The sequence below is a fragment of the Pseudopipra pipra genome, unplaced genomic scaffold, assembly GCF_036250125.1.
Source record: "Pseudopipra pipra isolate bDixPip1 unplaced genomic scaffold, bDixPip1.hap1 HAP1_SCAFFOLD_69, whole genome shotgun sequence".
Taxonomy (NCBI): Eukaryota; Metazoa; Chordata; class Aves; order Passeriformes; family Pipridae; genus Pseudopipra; species Pseudopipra pipra.
In genome coordinates, this window is record NW_026991183.1 from 138,245 (window position 1) to 155,574 (window position 17,330).

The 17,330-nt window shown below is 51.0% G+C and overlaps 2 long non-coding RNA genes across 6 annotated transcripts; both read right to left on the reverse strand.

Moving 5' to 3' along the window:
- Positions 1-1,698: 1,698 nt before the first annotated feature.
- On the reverse strand, positions 1,699-7,078 carry LOC135408855 (uncharacterized). Of its 3 annotated transcripts, XR_010427883.1 has the most exons (4): positions 6,930-7,078; positions 4,648-4,730; positions 4,125-4,196; positions 1,699-2,042 (listed from the first exon to the last, which is right to left on the reverse strand). It is a non-coding gene; the product is annotated as an uncharacterized LOC135408855 (long non-coding RNA). The 3 variants fall into 3 exon arrangements; XR_010427885.1 differs by lacking the exons at positions 4,125-4,196; positions 4,648-4,730; positions 6,930-7,078 and adding exons at positions 2,464-2,575; positions 2,872-3,170; XR_010427884.1 differs by lacking the exons at positions 4,125-4,196; positions 4,648-4,730; positions 6,930-7,078 and adding an exon at positions 2,464-2,861.
- A 3,321-nt stretch (positions 7,079-10,399) lies between these two features.
- On the reverse strand, positions 10,400-15,779 carry LOC135408854 (uncharacterized). Of its 3 annotated transcripts, XR_010427879.1 has the most exons (4): positions 15,631-15,779; positions 13,349-13,431; positions 12,826-12,897; positions 10,400-10,743 (listed from the first exon to the last, which is right to left on the reverse strand). It is a non-coding gene; the product is annotated as an uncharacterized LOC135408854 (long non-coding RNA). The 3 variants fall into 3 exon arrangements; XR_010427881.1 differs by lacking the exons at positions 12,826-12,897; positions 13,349-13,431; positions 15,631-15,779 and adding exons at positions 11,165-11,276; positions 11,573-11,871; XR_010427880.1 differs by lacking the exons at positions 12,826-12,897; positions 13,349-13,431; positions 15,631-15,779 and adding an exon at positions 11,165-11,562.
- Positions 15,780-17,330: the final 1,551 nt, after the last annotated feature.

The window sequence follows — 17,330 nt, forward strand, 5'->3', positions numbered from 1 at the left end:
GTCGGATCTGCCGCCGTGGGTCGCTTCCAGGGGGGGAAGGCGGCGGCGCAGCCCCGACAGCATCTCCAGGCCACGGCGGGACCGAGCGGGGCGGGGACGGGGGCGGGAGCGGGAGCGGAGCGGAGCGGAAGGGGGGCGTTGCCTGGGCTTCTCGCGGCGACCGCCGCGCTCCGCGGCGCCGAGAGGGGGCTGCCGTCGCCGGTGCCTGCCGCCGCCCACGAACCTGCCGCCCGCGCCCGGCGCCGCCGAGCGCCCCGCCTTGTCCCCACAGCGGGAAGCGGCGCGGCGAGACGGCGCTGCGGGCGCGGGGCGGGGGTCCGGGTGGCGGCGGAGGTCAGGCAACAGGATAAACGCCTCTCTAAAGCGAGGGGGCCTCTCGCCGCCATCTTTAGAGTGGCCTCGGCTAAGTTCCGGTTTTGGCGGCGCCATCTTGAGTGTGGCCTCGGGGCGGACTTCCGGGCCGGGGCCGCCATCTTTAGTGTGGTCGTTCCGGTCCTGGTGGCGCCATCTTTACTGTGGGCTTGGCGAACTTCCGGGCCGGGGCCGCCATCTTTAGTGTGGTCGTTCCGGTCCTGGCGGCGCCATCTTTACTGTGGGCTTGGCGGACTTCCGGGCCGGGGCTTTGGAGGACTTCCGGTCGCTCTCTACTTCCGGGGACCGGGTTTACCCAAATTAGCGTCCCTCCTCGCTAATTTCTGCGCTTTCACCCCAAAAAATCTTCATGTTATTCCCCCCACACACACCCCGGGAGGGACGGGAGACCGCGAGTCCCGCCCTGCCGCCGGAACCGGCCCTTAACTCGACCAGGGAGCGCTGCACCGGCACGAGAGCCACCGCGCATGCGTCGCCGGTCCCTCTCCTGGCTGCCCTCAGTTACCACGTGATCGCCGGCGTCTTTCCAACGACTGCGCACGCGCCGGCGTCGCCACCTTGGCTCCCCCCCCCACCCCGCCGCCCGACCGCCCGGCTTCGCTTTCTTACTGCGGCTCCCCCTCCACTTTTTCGGCTCCCTGGGGTTCCCTCACCCACATTTTGGGGTCCCCTTCTCACATTTGAGGGGTGATGACCCCGCAATTTACGGTTCGGGGGGGAGGGGGGGAGGAGAGGCAACGGGGTGCCCAAGAAGGGGGGTTTTTGGTTTTTTTTTCTCTTTTATTTCATTTTCATTTTATTTCCTTTTTAGTTTTTTTGCCTTTTTTTTTTTTTTAATTTTCTTTTCTATTTTATATTTCCTTTTTTATTTCGGTTATTTTTTATTCCCTTTATTTTTCATTTGCTCTCCCAGTGCTCCCCAGTAACACCCAGTGCTCCCCAACAACCCTCAGTAACACCCAGTGCTCCCCAGTAACACCCAGTGCTCCCCAACAACCCTCAGTAACACCCGGTGCTCCCCAGTGCACCCCAGTAACACCCAGTGCTCCTCAACAACCCCCAGTAACACCCAGTGCTCCCCAGTAAACACCCAGTGCTCCCCAACAACCACCAGTAACACCCAGTGCTCCCCAAAAATTGACCCCAAACCGACCCAAATCACCCCAAAAGCTGACCCAAAACTGACCCCAAAACCTGACCCAAATCATCCCAAAAGCTGACCCAAAACTGACCCCAATCACCCCAAAAGCTGACCCAAAACTGACCCAAATCACCCCAAACAATGACCCCAAACTGACCCCAAAAACTGACTCAAATCATCCCAAAAACTGACCCAAAACTCTGCATTTATTTGGCATCATTTCCTCTCAAAAACAACATCTCCGATTTAGTTGATTGCTAAAGCCATCATTTTAAAATCATCTCAGGAATCAAAAGGGACTGGAAAACACACACAAATCATTCCTGCACCCACCAAATCATTAGGAATTGGAACCCGATTCCCTCATCTCTCTCCTTGTTCTTCTTGGCTGGAAAACCTGATGATCCCCGCTGGCTATTTTTAGGCTGCTTTTCTTCCACAGCTCCTTTCCTCCCGGCTGAAACCTCCTGGCACATTCAGGGCTTAGCTGGAGGGAAGCCCCTCTGAAGTATTTCCTCTCGTGGCAATTCTGTGGGATGAAGAAGTAAAAAAAGCACATCAAGAGCTCCTTCTCCCCCCTTCCTTCGCAAACACCCTCCCAGTTTGTCCTTGGCAGCTCCATCCCCCCGGCACCCGCACCCGACGCTTCGGCTCCGCTGGCAAAGGGACAGCAAGTGCACAAGCAAGTTCAGTGCTGGGCAGGGGCTCCCTGGGGAACGGCACTTCAGTGCTTTAGTCCGTGGCCTTTCCTGCTGCCCTCCCTCCTGGAAGCAGAGGATGACCCGGCCCTTGTTTCTCCCACGCTCGCAGACCCAGGTCCTGCTCCCTTGGCCCCACTTTTCTTAGCAGACCCGGCATCATTTCCCAGGGTCCCCAGGAAACTTCTGCACTTGACCCATTGCTAAGTGCAGAGCACAGGGCAAGGGAAGGACAAATTTCTTGGCACCCACCCCCTGGAATTTTCCTTCTCCGCAGCACGCTCCCGTTCCCGCTGTCTCTGGAGGTGCCCGCACGAGTCCTCCTTCTCCCAGCACCTCAGAGAATGTCCTTTTCACCCAGGTCCTGCTTACCGTCGGCCAACAAAACACGCTGACAACATTTTTCAGGATGCCAGTGGAGAGATATTAGAGCACACTGCACAGGGAAGCTGAGCCTGCCCCATCCCTGCACGTGTTCCAGGCCAGGCTGGACGGGACTCGGAGCAACCGGGGACAGTGGAAGGTGTCCCTGCCCACGGAAGACAGGCTGGCCTTTGAAGGTCCCCTTCAAACCAAATGGCTCTGGGATTCCCCTCCAAAATCACTACCAAAGGGACACAGCAATCAAAGCAGAGGGACTGCACTCCCAGCTTTTCTTACCTGCAGGCACACACAGCACAGCAGCTTGCTAAAGGTAAGGTTTCTATCTGCACAGAAACCCAGCAATGAACACCTGCTCTAAGGGGACAGAAAGCTGCTTGTGGATCCCAGACACAGGACAGACTCCATCAGCACCTACTCGCCTCATCTAAGGAACAGTGCAGCCAACAGCAGAGCTTTCTCATATTCTGATCTGACTGTTTCGCCTTTTCTAAAGTATTTCATTATTTCTAGTAGGTCCACTGCTTTAGCTACACAGCGGGGTTTCTTCCAAACCTGTGACTGACACAGGACGAGCTGAGTGTGACCAATCCCACAGGAACTAAAGCCCTGCTCCTCTAACATGGAGCTGCTTTCACATTTCTGCTGTGAGGACAAAGAAGCGCTGTACTACTTCACGAGGCAAACTCTTCAGAAAACTTCTGCAGTAAACTTTATCTTCCTGGGGAGGTACCTGCCAGTGTGCTGCCCTGCACACACACGCTGCCCATGTCCTTCCACAAGTGTTCCAGCTGCTCTCTCTTTTGTTTATTTTGAGCTTTCTCCCGTAGACAAAGATTTACATGTGGATTCTGAGAACATTTAAAACATCAGGAGAAGAGAAACCTCACCCAAACCCAGCAGCCTGTCCCCCAGTCAGAGAGCAGAAGTCACTACGCAGGTCTTACATTTCAACTCAGGTTACACAGAACTTCTGACTAAGCATGGAAAGCAACCTCCAGTCAGGTGGGATTCTAGGACGTTTTCAGCAGCGCCGGGAAGCCAAACTCTGTGTAGCTGTGCCTGCAGAGAACTGTCCTTTGGACAGCCAGAACTCAAGGTGAGCAGAGCTACTGATTTTGGCACTGCAATTCAGTCTTTCTTACTAAGTCAAACTAGTACTCTTCACTGGTGCAGGAAGATACAGGGATAGTCTCAACAAATCCCTTTGGAAATTTATTTTTAAGAACTCTCTGTCCATCTGAATGGAAGACACAATCTTATTTCCCAATCATTTTCACACAATTAGCTCAAATACTAGCACTAAACCAGTGAGCAACATCTGTTTTACAAAATCTTTAGTTTTGTAAAGATATGCTCCACCACATCTAGGAAAAAAAAGGCAAATGGTGGACTCCTTCAGGACAGGAGTTTTCCCACAGTGAGTACGACTAGTAAATGAAATGTTAGACCCTCTCAACATAAAGGCAATTGTGTGCACAAAAGTGACCCAAGATACACTGTTCAGGTGTAAAACAGCTAAAAACACTTACCAGTGTTTTTCTCAGGCGCTCGTATTCTGGCCGATACTCTCTGAAAAGGTGAATAAAGGGAGTGCATTCAGTCTGAAAAACACATGATTTGTATTGCATAAGGATCATCCTGGAGGCTTCTTTTTACTCACAAAAAAAAGTTTTCTCTAGGCTTTCATGTTTGAGAGACATTTCAGAAAGACAGTACTTTTTTCCCCAGATTTGGATTCTGAAACCAATGGATGCAAAATCAATGAACATACTTCATTAAAACAGCAACAATTCAAAACTTGGTATGGAACTACAAGAAAAAAATTACTTCACCGACTTGCTGGCACAGATAGCTTTTACTTTTTCACGGAACAGCACAAAAATTCATCTCTGAATAGTTCCTTTTTACTGCTGCTTTTTATGCTGATACTGGACACCCTAAGCTACCTTGGCTATGGCAACTGTGCACTCCTTCAAATCAAAGGAGCAGACTCATGAATCAGGACCTTCAGGAAGTGGTCACTGGGTCGCGGACCAGAAGTTATCCCCTTACCTCTCCTATTCATCTACAGCTTTAGAAAGCTGGGTAAAAATCTCCCCCAGTCCTGTGCCAAACACTGCAGAAACACCAACCACCTGGAAAAGAGAACACACCAGAACTAGAGAGTAACTGAGCCAGATTTTTAATACAGAAAAAAAACCAAAATAAAAACAAACAAACAAACAATCCCCCACAACGACAACAAAAAAAATCAACACCACCGAAAAACCCAACAACAACGAACTACTAATCTAAACCTAACAACACCCATTTAATCAGCACAGTGGCCTAAGAGTGGGCAGTAACACTTCTGCTTCTGTCCAGCCCGCTTTCAAACTCTTCCTCCACTTGCTGTTCATGTTTGTTACTTCTGCTTTTTGGTTGTCGGTGATTTTGTGTTTGGTGAGTTGTTGGGGCATTTTGGGGGGCGTTTCTTTGGGGAAGGAGGTTTGTTTGGTATTTTGTAACACTGTAGGGCAATTCAAAAGAAAGGTCAAGTCTTTCTGCTGTTTACTTGTTTATTGTTAATAACCCAAGTTCTCATTCTGCATCTAGGGTTATACGTGGTTAGCAAGTATCAGTGTACTAGAATTAAAGTGCAAAAGAGACAACAAGAACTGACCTTTTGGCTCTGAAATAGTCTAATAGTCTAACTTTTTATTTAGCCAAAGCACATTTAAAAGGTCCCCAGAACAGCAAGAGAGGGAGAATTTAATCAGTTGCTATGACAATACATTCAAAATGCACATCTACTTTCTAATTTCAACTTGTCTCTCATTACACTTCTGGCCATTTGTTCTGCTTGTATTAAATCAATTCTCTAAAAATACCTTGAATTAAGACTATTACCAGCCAGAATCCTACACCCTCTAACGAAAATTCTCCCTCTTTTTCATAGGCAAGACAGTCTCAACTACTGACTTCCAAATGGAAGACCTTTCCCAACACAGCCTTGCATTTGATCATTAATACAGTAAATATGCAGACAGCTCTCCAAAGGATTTTAAGCATTAAGGCCAGGCGCTGTGCCAATATATATAAATATTTATACTTTCCCTGCACTTCAGTACAAGCTGCCTTTTACTCCGTAATCCTCCTCATATGACCTGCTCTCCATCCAGTGCTCCAACAGTCCTGACAGGCAGATAAACATGACCTGATCAGCAAATAAGGAACAGGAAGTATGTTAGTTCTGTATATGGGACCACTACAATCCCTTTTGAAATTCTGTATATTGTTCCACATAGGACACTCACAATAGTTTTGGTTTGGCTCTGTTATCATTATCTACATGAATGGAATCATTTCGTTCCTGTAATATCCACACAGCCGAGAAGGCTTGCTTTTTCTTTAGTAAAAGCTGATGACAAACACAATCAGCTAAAACCTTTAGCACAGACTATGGGATCATTAACAGCCTCCAGTGTATACTGTTGTCAGAGAAACAATTAATTTGTCCTCTCAAAACCTGGTTGAGTGGAATAACAATCTTCTTCTTGCACAAGCAAATATAAAGGGTTTTTTTGTTCATTTATTTGCTTTGGAGATTCTTTCCCTTCTTCCTATGCAGTACATTGCCCAACTGTACTTGACACTTTCAGAACAAGGAAAATTACCTCAGGTGGGAAATGCTGCAGCAAAGAACACTGCCTCTTACCAGCCTATCTGAGCTTTCATCTTGTGATTAATCACAGTTCAATATTAAATTATTCAGGCTGCCATTCAGTGTGACAAGCTGCAGTGTAACAAGCTGCAGCGTGACCTCAACACAGGTCATCAACAGATTACAGTTCCAAAGGGCAGTGCAAAGCCCCTTTACAGAAGGACAGAATGGTGGGGGTTGGACAATACCTCTGGAGATCATCTAGTCCAGTCTCTCCTGCTCAAAAAGCGGGATTAGGCAGAAGAGGTTGCTCACAACTTTGCCTGAGCAAAAGTGTTTTAAGCATCTCCAGGGATGGAGACTCCACAATTTCTCTGGACCAGTCCAGAGGAGAACTTCTTAAGTTATTGTTTTCAGTGGGAAGGTAGGGACAGAAACAAGCGATCCCAAAACTTCAAACTCATCCCCACAGCGGTCCAGAGCAGCTCGAGACCAGGCTCCTGCCTTCCCAGGGCCAGGCTCTTCTCTCTGCCAGGCACCCACCAGCCGGGCACTGCCCTGCCCGGCGGCCCCGAGCGCTTCAGGCGCCGGCCCGGCCAACGCCTCGCTCTGCGCGGGCGCCGCTTCCAAAATCACTACCCAAGAGACACAGCAATCAAAGCAGAGGGACTGCACTCCCAGCTTTTCTTACCTGCAGGCACACACAGCACAGCACGTTGGACATAAAAGCCACAGGGTTAGTCCTGCCAGAGGCGTCCGGCACACCCACGGCGACCGAAGGAAAACAGGGAGCCTGGGAACACGGAGTAAAAGACACCTTAATTAGGACTACACTGAGCACTAGCCAGGTCATTCCCACAGACAGCTTCACCGTCCAGTCACACAAAAAGCACTGACCTACCAGGGCCCCAGTTAGGATGGCTCCTGACGCTGACACCTCCCTTTGCCCCGGGGGATCAAGAAGAACATCCCTGGGAAGAAGTCACCCCCAACAACAAAAAGGCAAAATTAGTGAAGCACGGGGTCCTCTTCTGACTAGATTGCCACCAGCATTCAATAGCAAATGCCACGACTATTCTGTTACAGACGAGAAAACCCTGTTCTCCCAAACAAACAGCGAGGAGATTTATGGGCACGCCTGGAAATTTCCTGGGAGGAACTTTTTGTAACTAAGGAGCAGGTGCTGTCTTGAGTTGAAGGCGTCAATTTGACAGACACTTAGCACAGCAAACTCTTCAGCAGAGCAATTAATTGCTGCCTATTTGAACAGCAGGGGAGAGAAAATGACAGTCGAAGGGAAGACAAGAAAAGCAGAACTGCAATCAGCAGCCTTTTCTTCCATCTCTCCCGAGAAGGTCTAGTTTGTCTGTTCTAATAATTCTATGCCCTTTTCTACAGGAAACTTAGACCAAGGCTGAAAAAACAACTAGAAAACACGGAGAGAAGCTTTTTAGAATTTCACGTGATTTTCCCAAACCGATCCCAGAAAAGCAGAACTCGGTAGAATGTACTCACCTCGAGGCCTTTGGTCTTTTTTTCCATAAGCTTCGTCACCTGATTGAAAAAGCAGAGTAGACTCGGTATTTAGGCTCACAACAGGAAAACTTCCCCTTCGTTTCCTCAAAGAAACTACATTAATCTGCACAGCTGCAGGCGCGTCTCCAGCTGTTAAAGCCTTTCAGCTTTTCAGAGGGTGAGAATGCCCTGCTAGGGAAGGCTGAAAAATGCTCGGAGCCTGCACAGGTCAAAGAGCCCCTCGATTTTGTCTGTGTTCCAGTCCCTGGCTAAAGAAAGGGCAGAACAAGCGCAGCTGTTGCTTGCCTTTTCCCTCAGAGGTTTTGCCAGGCGCCGGGCCAGCCCGGGCGCTCCGGGGGAAGGCCGGCAGCGCCCAAACCCCGCCGCTTTCCCGGGGGCGTCGCTTGCGAGAGCGCCCCCGAGCGCCGGGCCCCGCCTCACAGTCGCCGCCTGGCGGACACGGCCGGGAGCGGCACTGCAGCCGCGCGCGGCGCCGCAGCCGCGCGCCCCCCCCCACCCCTTGGCGAGACCCGCGGCGCCTTTCGCGAGTACGGGCCTTTGTTCCCTAAAACCTGCCCTTGCCTAGGAAAAGCTGAGCAATTCACAGAGTTGCTGTTTCCAGCCCAGCTTCCCAAAGGATTTCTCTCTCCCGGCAGCACAGACAGGGGCCCCGAGGCAGCGCAGACCCTCCCCGCGGGGGAGGGGGGGGCGCAATGCCAGGGCACATCCGAACCCGGCCCTGCGGCGGCACGCAGGTGCAAGTTTCTCCGCAGAGGCGAGAAACTTGCCTGTCGCTTCCCCTGCCTGCGGTCGCCGATGGCCGCGGGAGAGGCAGAAGAGCGGCCGCGCCCCCCCGCCGCGCCCCCCCACCGCCGCGCCCCCCCACCGCCGCGCCCCCCCACCGCCGCGCCCCCCCACAGCGCCCAGGTTACCCCGGGGACGATCTCCGTCGGATCTGCCGCCGTGGGTCGCTTCCAGGGGGGGAAGGCGGCGGCGCAGCCCCGACAGCATCTCCAGGCCACGGCGGGACCGAGCGGGGCGGGGACGGGGGCGGGAGCGGGAGCGGAGCGGAGCGGAAGGGGGGCGTTGCCTGGGCTTCTCGCGGCGACCGCCGCGCTCCGCGGCGCCGAGAGGGGGCTGCCGTCGCCGGTGCCTGCCGCCGCCCACGAACCTGCCGCCCGCGCCCGGCGCCGCCGAGCGCCCCGCCTTGTCCCCACAGCGGGAAGCGGCGCGGCGAGACGGCGCTGCGGGCGCGGGGCGGGGGTCCGGGTGGCGGCGGAGGTCAGGCAACAGGATAAACGCCTCTCTAAAGCGAGGGGGCCTCTCGCCGCCATCTTTAGAGTGGCCTCGGCTAAGTTCCGGTTTTGGCGGCGCCATCTTGAGTGTGGCCTCGGGGCGGACTTCCGGGCCGGGGCCGCCATCTTTAGTGTGGTCGTTCCGGTCCTGGTGGCGCCATCTTTACTGTGGGCTTGGCGAACTTCCGGGCCGGGGCCGCCATCTTTAGTGTGGTCGTTCCGGTCCTGGCGGCGCCATCTTTACTGTGGGCTTGGCGGACTTCCGGGCCGGGGCTTTGGAGGACTTCCGGTCGCTCTCTACTTCCGGGGACCGGGTTTACCCAAATTAGCGTCCCTCCTCGCTAATTTCTGCGCTTTCACCCCAAAAAATCTTCATGTTATTCCCCCCACACACACCCCGGGAGGGACGGGAGACCGCGAGTCCCGCCCTGCCGCCGGAACCGGCCCTTAACTCGACCAGGGAGCGCTGCACCGGCACGAGAGCCACCGCGCATGCGTCGCCGGTCCCTCTCCTGGCTGCCCTCAGTTACCACGTGATCGCCGGCGTCTTTCCAACGACTGCGCACGCGCCGGCGTCGCCACCTTGGCTCCCCCCCCCACCCCGCCGCCCGACCGCCCGGCTTCGCTTTCTTACTGCGGCTCCCCCTCCACTTTTTCGGCTCCCTGGGGTTCCCTCACCCACATTTTGGGGTCCCCTTCTCACATTTGAGGGGTGATGACCCCGCAATTTACGGTTCGGGGGGGAGGGGGGGAGGAGAGGCAACGGGGTGCCCAAGAAGGGGGGTTTTTGGTTTTTTTTTCTCTTTTATTTCATTTTCATTTTATTTCCTTTTTAGTTTTTTTGCCTTTTTTTTTTTTTTAATTTTCTTTTCTATTTTATATTTCCTTTTTTATTTCGGTTATTTTTTATTCCCTTTATTTTTCATTTGCTCTCCCAGTGCTCCCCAGTAACACCCAGTGCTCCCCAACAACCCTCAGTAACACCCAGTGCTCCCCAGTAACACCCAGTGCTCCCCAACAACCCTCAGTAACACCCGGTGCTCCCCAGTGCACCCCAGTAACACCCAGTGCTCCTCAACAACCCCCAGTAACACCCAGTGCTCCCCAGTAAACACCCAGTGCTCCCCAACAACCACCAGTAACACCCAGTGCTCCCCAAAAATTGACCCCAAACCGACCCAAATCACCCCAAAAGCTGACCCAAAACTGACCCCAAAACCTGACCCAAATCATCCCAAAAGCTGACCCAAAACTGACCCCAATCACCCCAAAAGCTGACCCAAAACTGACCCAAATCACCCCAAACAATGACCCCAAACTGACCCCAAAAACTGACTCAAATCATCCCAAAAACTGACCCAAAACTCTGCATTTATTTGGCATCATTTCCTCTCAAAAACAACATCTCCGATTTAGTTGATTGCTAAAGCCATCATTTTAAAATCATCTCAGGAATCAAAAGGGACTGGAAAACACACACAAATCATTCCTGCACCCACCAAATCATTAGGAATTGGAACCCGATTCCCTCATCTCTCTCCTTGTTCTTCTTGGCTGGAAAACCTGATGATCCCCGCTGGCTATTTTTAGGCTGCTTTTCTTCCACAGCTCCTTTCCTCCCGGCTGAAACCTCCTGGCACATTCAGGGCTTAGCTGGAGGGAAGCCCCTCTGAAGTATTTCCTCTCGTGGCAATTCTGTGGGATGAAGAAGTAAAAAAAGCACATCAAGAGCTCCTTCTCCCCCCTTCCTTCGCAAACACCCTCCCAGTTTGTCCTTGGCAGCTCCATCCCCCCGGCACCCGCACCCGACGCTTCGGCTCCGCTGGCAAAGGGACAGCAAGTGCACAAGCAAGTTCAGTGCTGGGCAGGGGCTCCCTGGGGAACGGCACTTCAGTGCTTTAGTCCGTGGCCTTTCCTGCTGCCCTCCCTCCTGGAAGCAGAGGATGACCCGGCCCTTGTTTCTCCCACGCTCGCAGACCCAGGTCCTGCTCCCTTGGCCCCACTTTTCTTAGCAGACCCGGCATCATTTCCCAGGGTCCCCAGGAAACTTCTGCACTTGACCCATTGCTAAGTGCAGAGCACAGGGCAAGGGAAGGACAAATTTCTTGGCACCCACCCCCTGGAATTTTCCTTCTCCGCAGCACGCTCCCGTTCCCGCTGTCTCTGGAGGTGCCCGCACGAGTCCTCCTTCTCCCAGCACCTCAGAGAATGTCCTTTTCACCCAGGTCCTGCTTACCGTCGGCCAACAAAACACGCTGACAACATTTTTCAGGATGCCAGTGGAGAGATATTAGAGCACACTGCACAGGGAAGCTGAGCCTGCCCCATCCCTGCACGTGTTCCAGGCCAGGCTGGACGGGACTCGGAGCAACCGGGGACAGTGGAAGGTGTCCCTGCCCACGGAAGACAGGCTGGCCTTTGAAGGTCCCCTTCAAACCAAATGGCTCTGGGATTCCCCTCCAAAATCACTACCAAAGGGACACAGCAATCAAAGCAGAGGGACTGCACTCCCAGCTTTTCTTACCTGCAGGCACACACAGCACAGCAGCTTGCTAAAGGTAAGGTTTCTATCTGCACAGAAACCCAGCAATGAACACCTGCTCTAAGGGGACAGAAAGCTGCTTGTGGATCCCAGACACAGGACAGACTCCATCAGCACCTACTCGCCTCATCTAAGGAACAGTGCAGCCAACAGCAGAGCTTTCTCATATTCTGATCTGACTGTTTCGCCTTTTCTAAAGTATTTCATTATTTCTAGTAGGTCCACTGCTTTAGCTACACAGCGGGGTTTCTTCCAAACCTGTGACTGACACAGGACGAGCTGAGTGTGACCAATCCCACAGGAACTAAAGCCCTGCTCCTCTAACATGGAGCTGCTTTCACATTTCTGCTGTGAGGACAAAGAAGCGCTGTACTACTTCACGAGGCAAACTCTTCAGAAAACTTCTGCAGTAAACTTTATCTTCCTGGGGAGGTACCTGCCAGTGTGCTGCCCTGCACACACACGCTGCCCATGTCCTTCCACAAGTGTTCCAGCTGCTCTCTCTTTTGTTTATTTTGAGCTTTCTCCCGTAGACAAAGATTTACATGTGGATTCTGAGAACATTTAAAACATCAGGAGAAGAGAAACCTCACCCAAACCCAGCAGCCTGTCCCCCAGTCAGAGAGCAGAAGTCACTACGCAGGTCTTACATTTCAACTCAGGTTACACAGAACTTCTGACTAAGCATGGAAAGCAACCTCCAGTCAGGTGGGATTCTAGGACGTTTTCAGCAGCGCCGGGAAGCCAAACTCTGTGTAGCTGTGCCTGCAGAGAACTGTCCTTTGGACAGCCAGAACTCAAGGTGAGCAGAGCTACTGATTTTGGCACTGCAATTCAGTCTTTCTTACTAAGTCAAACTAGTACTCTTCACTGGTGCAGGAAGATACAGGGATAGTCTCAACAAATCCCTTTGGAAATTTATTTTTAAGAACTCTCTGTCCATCTGAATGGAAGACACAATCTTATTTCCCAATCATTTTCACACAATTAGCTCAAATACTAGCACTAAACCAGTGAGCAACATCTGTTTTACAAAATCTTTAGTTTTGTAAAGATATGCTCCACCACATCTAGGAAAAAAAAGGCAAATGGTGGACTCCTTCAGGACAGGAGTTTTCCCACAGTGAGTACGACTAGTAAATGAAATGTTAGACCCTCTCAACATAAAGGCAATTGTGTGCACAAAAGTGACCCAAGATACACTGTTCAGGTGTAAAACAGCTAAAAACACTTACCAGTGTTTTTCTCAGGCGCTCGTATTCTGGCCGATACTCTCTGAAAAGGTGAATAAAGGGAGTGCATTCAGTCTGAAAAACACATGATTTGTATTGCATAAGGATCATCCTGGAGGCTTCTTTTTACTCACAAAAAAAAGTTTTCTCTAGGCTTTCATGTTTGAGAGACATTTCAGAAAGACAGTACTTTTTTCCCCAGATTTGGATTCTGAAACCAATGGATGCAAAATCAATGAACATACTTCATTAAAACAGCAACAATTCAAAACTTGGTATGGAACTACAAGAAAAAAATTACTTCACCGACTTGCTGGCACAGATAGCTTTTACTTTTTCACGGAACAGCACAAAAATTCATCTCTGAATAGTTCCTTTTTACTGCTGCTTTTTATGCTGATACTGGACACCCTAAGCTACCTTGGCTATGGCAACTGTGCACTCCTTCAAATCAAAGGAGCAGACTCATGAATCAGGACCTTCAGGAAGTGGTCACTGGGTCGCGGACCAGAAGTTATCCCCTTACCTCTCCTATTCATCTACAGCTTTAGAAAGCTGGGTAAAAATCTCCCCCAGTCCTGTGCCAAACACTGCAGAAACACCAACCACCTGGAAAAGAGAACACACCAGAACTAGAGAGTAACTGAGCCAGATTTTTAATACAGAAAAAAAACCAAAATAAAAACAAACAAACAAACAATCCCCCACAACGACAACAAAAAAAATCAACACCACCGAAAAACCCAACAACAACGAACTACTAATCTAAACCTAACAACACCCATTTAATCAGCACAGTGGCCTAAGAGTGGGCAGTAACACTTCTGCTTCTGTCCAGCCCGCTTTCAAACTCTTCCTCCACTTGCTGTTCATGTTTGTTACTTCTGCTTTTTGGTTGTCGGTGATTTTGTGTTTGGTGAGTTGTTGGGGCATTTTGGGGGGCGTTTCTTTGGGGAAGGAGGTTTGTTTGGTATTTTGTAACACTGTAGGGCAATTCAAAAGAAAGGTCAAGTCTTTCTGCTGTTTACTTGTTTATTGTTAATAACCCAACTTCTCATTCTGCATCTAGGGTTATACGTGGTTAGCAAGTATCAGTGTACTAGAATTAAAGTGCAAAAGAGACAACAAGAACTGACCTTTTGGCTCTGAAATAGTCTAATAGTCTAACTTTTTATTTAGCCAAAGCACATTTAAAAGGTCCCCAGAACAGCAAGAGAGGGAGAATTTAATCAGTTGCTATGACAATACATTCAAAATGCACATCTACTTTCTAATTTCAACTTGTCTCTCATTACACTTCTGGCCATTTGTTCTGCTTGTATTAAATCAATTCTCTAAAAATACCTTGAATTAAGACTATTACCAGCCAGAATCCTACACCCTCTAACGAAAATTCTCCCTCTTTTTCATAGGCAAGACAGTCTCAACTACTGACTTCCAAATGGAAGACCTTTCCCAACACAGCCTTGCATTTGATCATTAATACAGTAAATATGCAGACAGCTCTCCAAAGGATTTTAAGCATTAAGGCCAGGCGCTGTGCCAATATATATAAATATTTATACTTTCCCTGCACTTCAGTACAAGCTGCCTTTTACTCCGTAATCCTCCTCATATGACCTGCTCTCCATCCAGTGCTCCAACAGTCCTGACAGGCAGATAAACATGACCTGATCAGCAAATAAGGAACAGGAAGTATGTTAGTTCTGTATATGGGACCACTACAATCCCTTTTGAAATTCTGTATATTGTTCCACATAGGACACTCACAATAGTTTTGGTTTGGCTCTGTTATCATTATCTACATGAATGGAATCATTTCGTTCCTGTAATATCCACACAGCCGAGAAGGCTTGCTTTTTCTTTAGTAAAAGCTGATGACAAACACAATCAGCTAAAACCTTTAGCACAGACTATGGGATCATTAACAGCCTCCAGTGTATACTGTTGTCAGAGAAACAATTAATTTGTCCTCTCAAAACCTGGTTGAGTGGAATAACAATCTTCTTCTTGCACAAGCAAATATAAAGGGTTTTTTTGTTCATTTATTTGCTTTGGAGATTCTTTCCCTTCTTCCTATGCAGTACATTGCCCAACTGTACTTGACACTTTCAGAACAAGGAAAATTACCTCAGGTGGGAAATGCTGCAGCAAAGAACACTGCCTCTTACCAGCCTATCTGAGCTTTCATCTTGTGATTAATCACAGTTCAATATTAAATTATTCAGGCTGCCATTCAGTGTGACAAGCTGCAGTGTAACAAGCTGCAGCGTGACCTCAACACAGGTCATCAACAGATTACAGTTCCAAAGGGCAGTGCAAAGCCCCTTTACAGAAGGACAGAATGGTGGGGGTTGGACAATACCTCTGGAGATCATCTAGTCCAGTCTCTCCTGCTCAAAAAGCGGGATTAGGCAGAAGAGGTTGCTCACAACTTTGCCTGAGCAAAAGTGTTTTAAGCATCTCCAGGGATGGAGACTCCACAATTTCTCTGGACCAGTCCAGAGGAGAACTTCTTAAGTTATTGTTTTCAGTGGGAAGGTAGGGACAGAAACAAGCGATCCCAAAACTTCAAACTCATCCCCACAGCGGTCCAGAGCAGCTCGAGACCAGGCTCCTGCCTTCCCAGGGCCAGGCTCTTCTCTCTGCCAGGCACCCACCAGCCGGGCACTGCCCTGCCCGGCGGCCCCGAGCGCTTCAGGCGCCGGCCCGGCCAACGCCTCGCTCTGCGCGGGCGCCGCTTCCAAAATCACTACCCAAGAGACACAGCAATCAAAGCAGAGGGACTGCACTCCCAGCTTTTCTTACCTGCAGGCACACACAGCACAGCACGTTGGACATAAAAGCCACAGGGTTAGTCCTGCCAGAGGCGTCCGGCACACCCACGGCGACCGAAGGAAAACAGGGAGCCTGGGAACACGGAGTAAAAGACACCTTAATTAGGACTACACTGAGCACTAGCCAGGTCATTCCCACAGACAGCTTCACCGTCCAGTCACACAAAAAGCACTGACCTACCAGGGCCCCAGTTAGGATGGCTCCTGACGCTGACACCTCCCTTTGCCCCGGGGGATCAAGAAGAACATCCCTGGGAAGAAGTCACCCCCAACAACAAAAAGGCAAAATTAGTGAAGCACGGGGTCCTCTTCTGACTAGATTGCCACCAGCATTCAATAGCAAATGCCACGACTATTCTGTTACAGACGAGAAAACCCTGTTCTCCCAAACAAACAGCGAGGAGATTTATGGGCACGCCTGGAAATTTCCTGGGAGGAACTTTTTGTAACTAAGGAGCAGGTGCTGTCTTGAGTTGAAGGCGTCAATTTGACAGACACTTAGCACAGCAAACTCTTCAGCAGAGCAATTAATTGCTGCCTATTTGAACAGCAGGGGAGAGAAAATGACAGTCGAAGGGAAGACAAGAAAAGCAGAACTGCAATCAGCAGCCTTTTCTTCCATCTCTCCCGAGAAGGTCTAGTTTGTCTGTTCTAATAATTCTATGCCCTTTTCTACAGGAAACTTAGACCAAGGCTGAAAAAACAACTAGAAAACACGGAGAGAAGCTTTTTAGAATTTCACGTGATTTTCCCAAACCGATCCCAGAAAAGCAGAACTCGGTAGAATGTACTCACCTCGAGGCCTTTGGTCTTTTTTTCCATAAGCTTCGTCACCTGATTGAAAAAGCAGAGTAGACTCGGTATTTAGGCTCACAACAGGAAAACTTCCCCTTCGTTTCCTCAAAGAAACTACATTAATCTGCACAGCTGCAGGCGCGTCTCCAGCTGTTAAAGCCTTTCAGCTTTTCAGAGGGTGAGAATGCCCTGCTAGGGAAGGCTGAAAAATGCTCGGAGCCTGCACAGGTCAAAGAGCCCCTCGATTTTGTCTGTGTTCCAGTCCCTGGCTAAAGAAAGGGCAGAACAAGCGCAGCTGTTGCTTGCCTTTTCCCTCAGAGGTTTTGCCAGGCGCCGGGCCAGCCCGGGCGCTCCGGGGGAAGGCCGGCAGCGCCCAAACCCCGCCGCTTTCCCGGGGGCGTCGCTTGCGAGAGCGCCCCCGAGCGCCGGGCCCCGCCTCACAGTCGCCGCCTGGCGGACACGGCCGGGAGCGGCACTGCAGCCGCGCGCGGCGCCGCAGCCGCGCGCCCCCCCCCACCCCTTGGCGAGACCCGCGGCGCCTTTCGCGAGTACGGGCCTTTGTTCCCTAAAACCTGCCCTTGCCTAGGAAAAGCTGAGCAATTCACAGAGTTGCTGTTTCCAGCCCAGCTTCCCAAAGGATTTCTCTCTCCCGGCAGCACAGACAGGGGCCCCGAGGCAGCGCAGACCCTCCCCGCGGGGGAGGGGGGGGCGCAATGCCAGGGCACATCCGAACCCGGCCCTGCGGCGGCACGCAGGTGCAAGTTTCTCCGCAGAGGCGAGAAACTTGCCTGTCGCTTCCCCTGCCTGCGGTCGCCGATGGCCGCGGGAGAGGCAGAAGAGCGGCCGCGCCCCCCCGCCGCGCCCCCCCACCGCCGC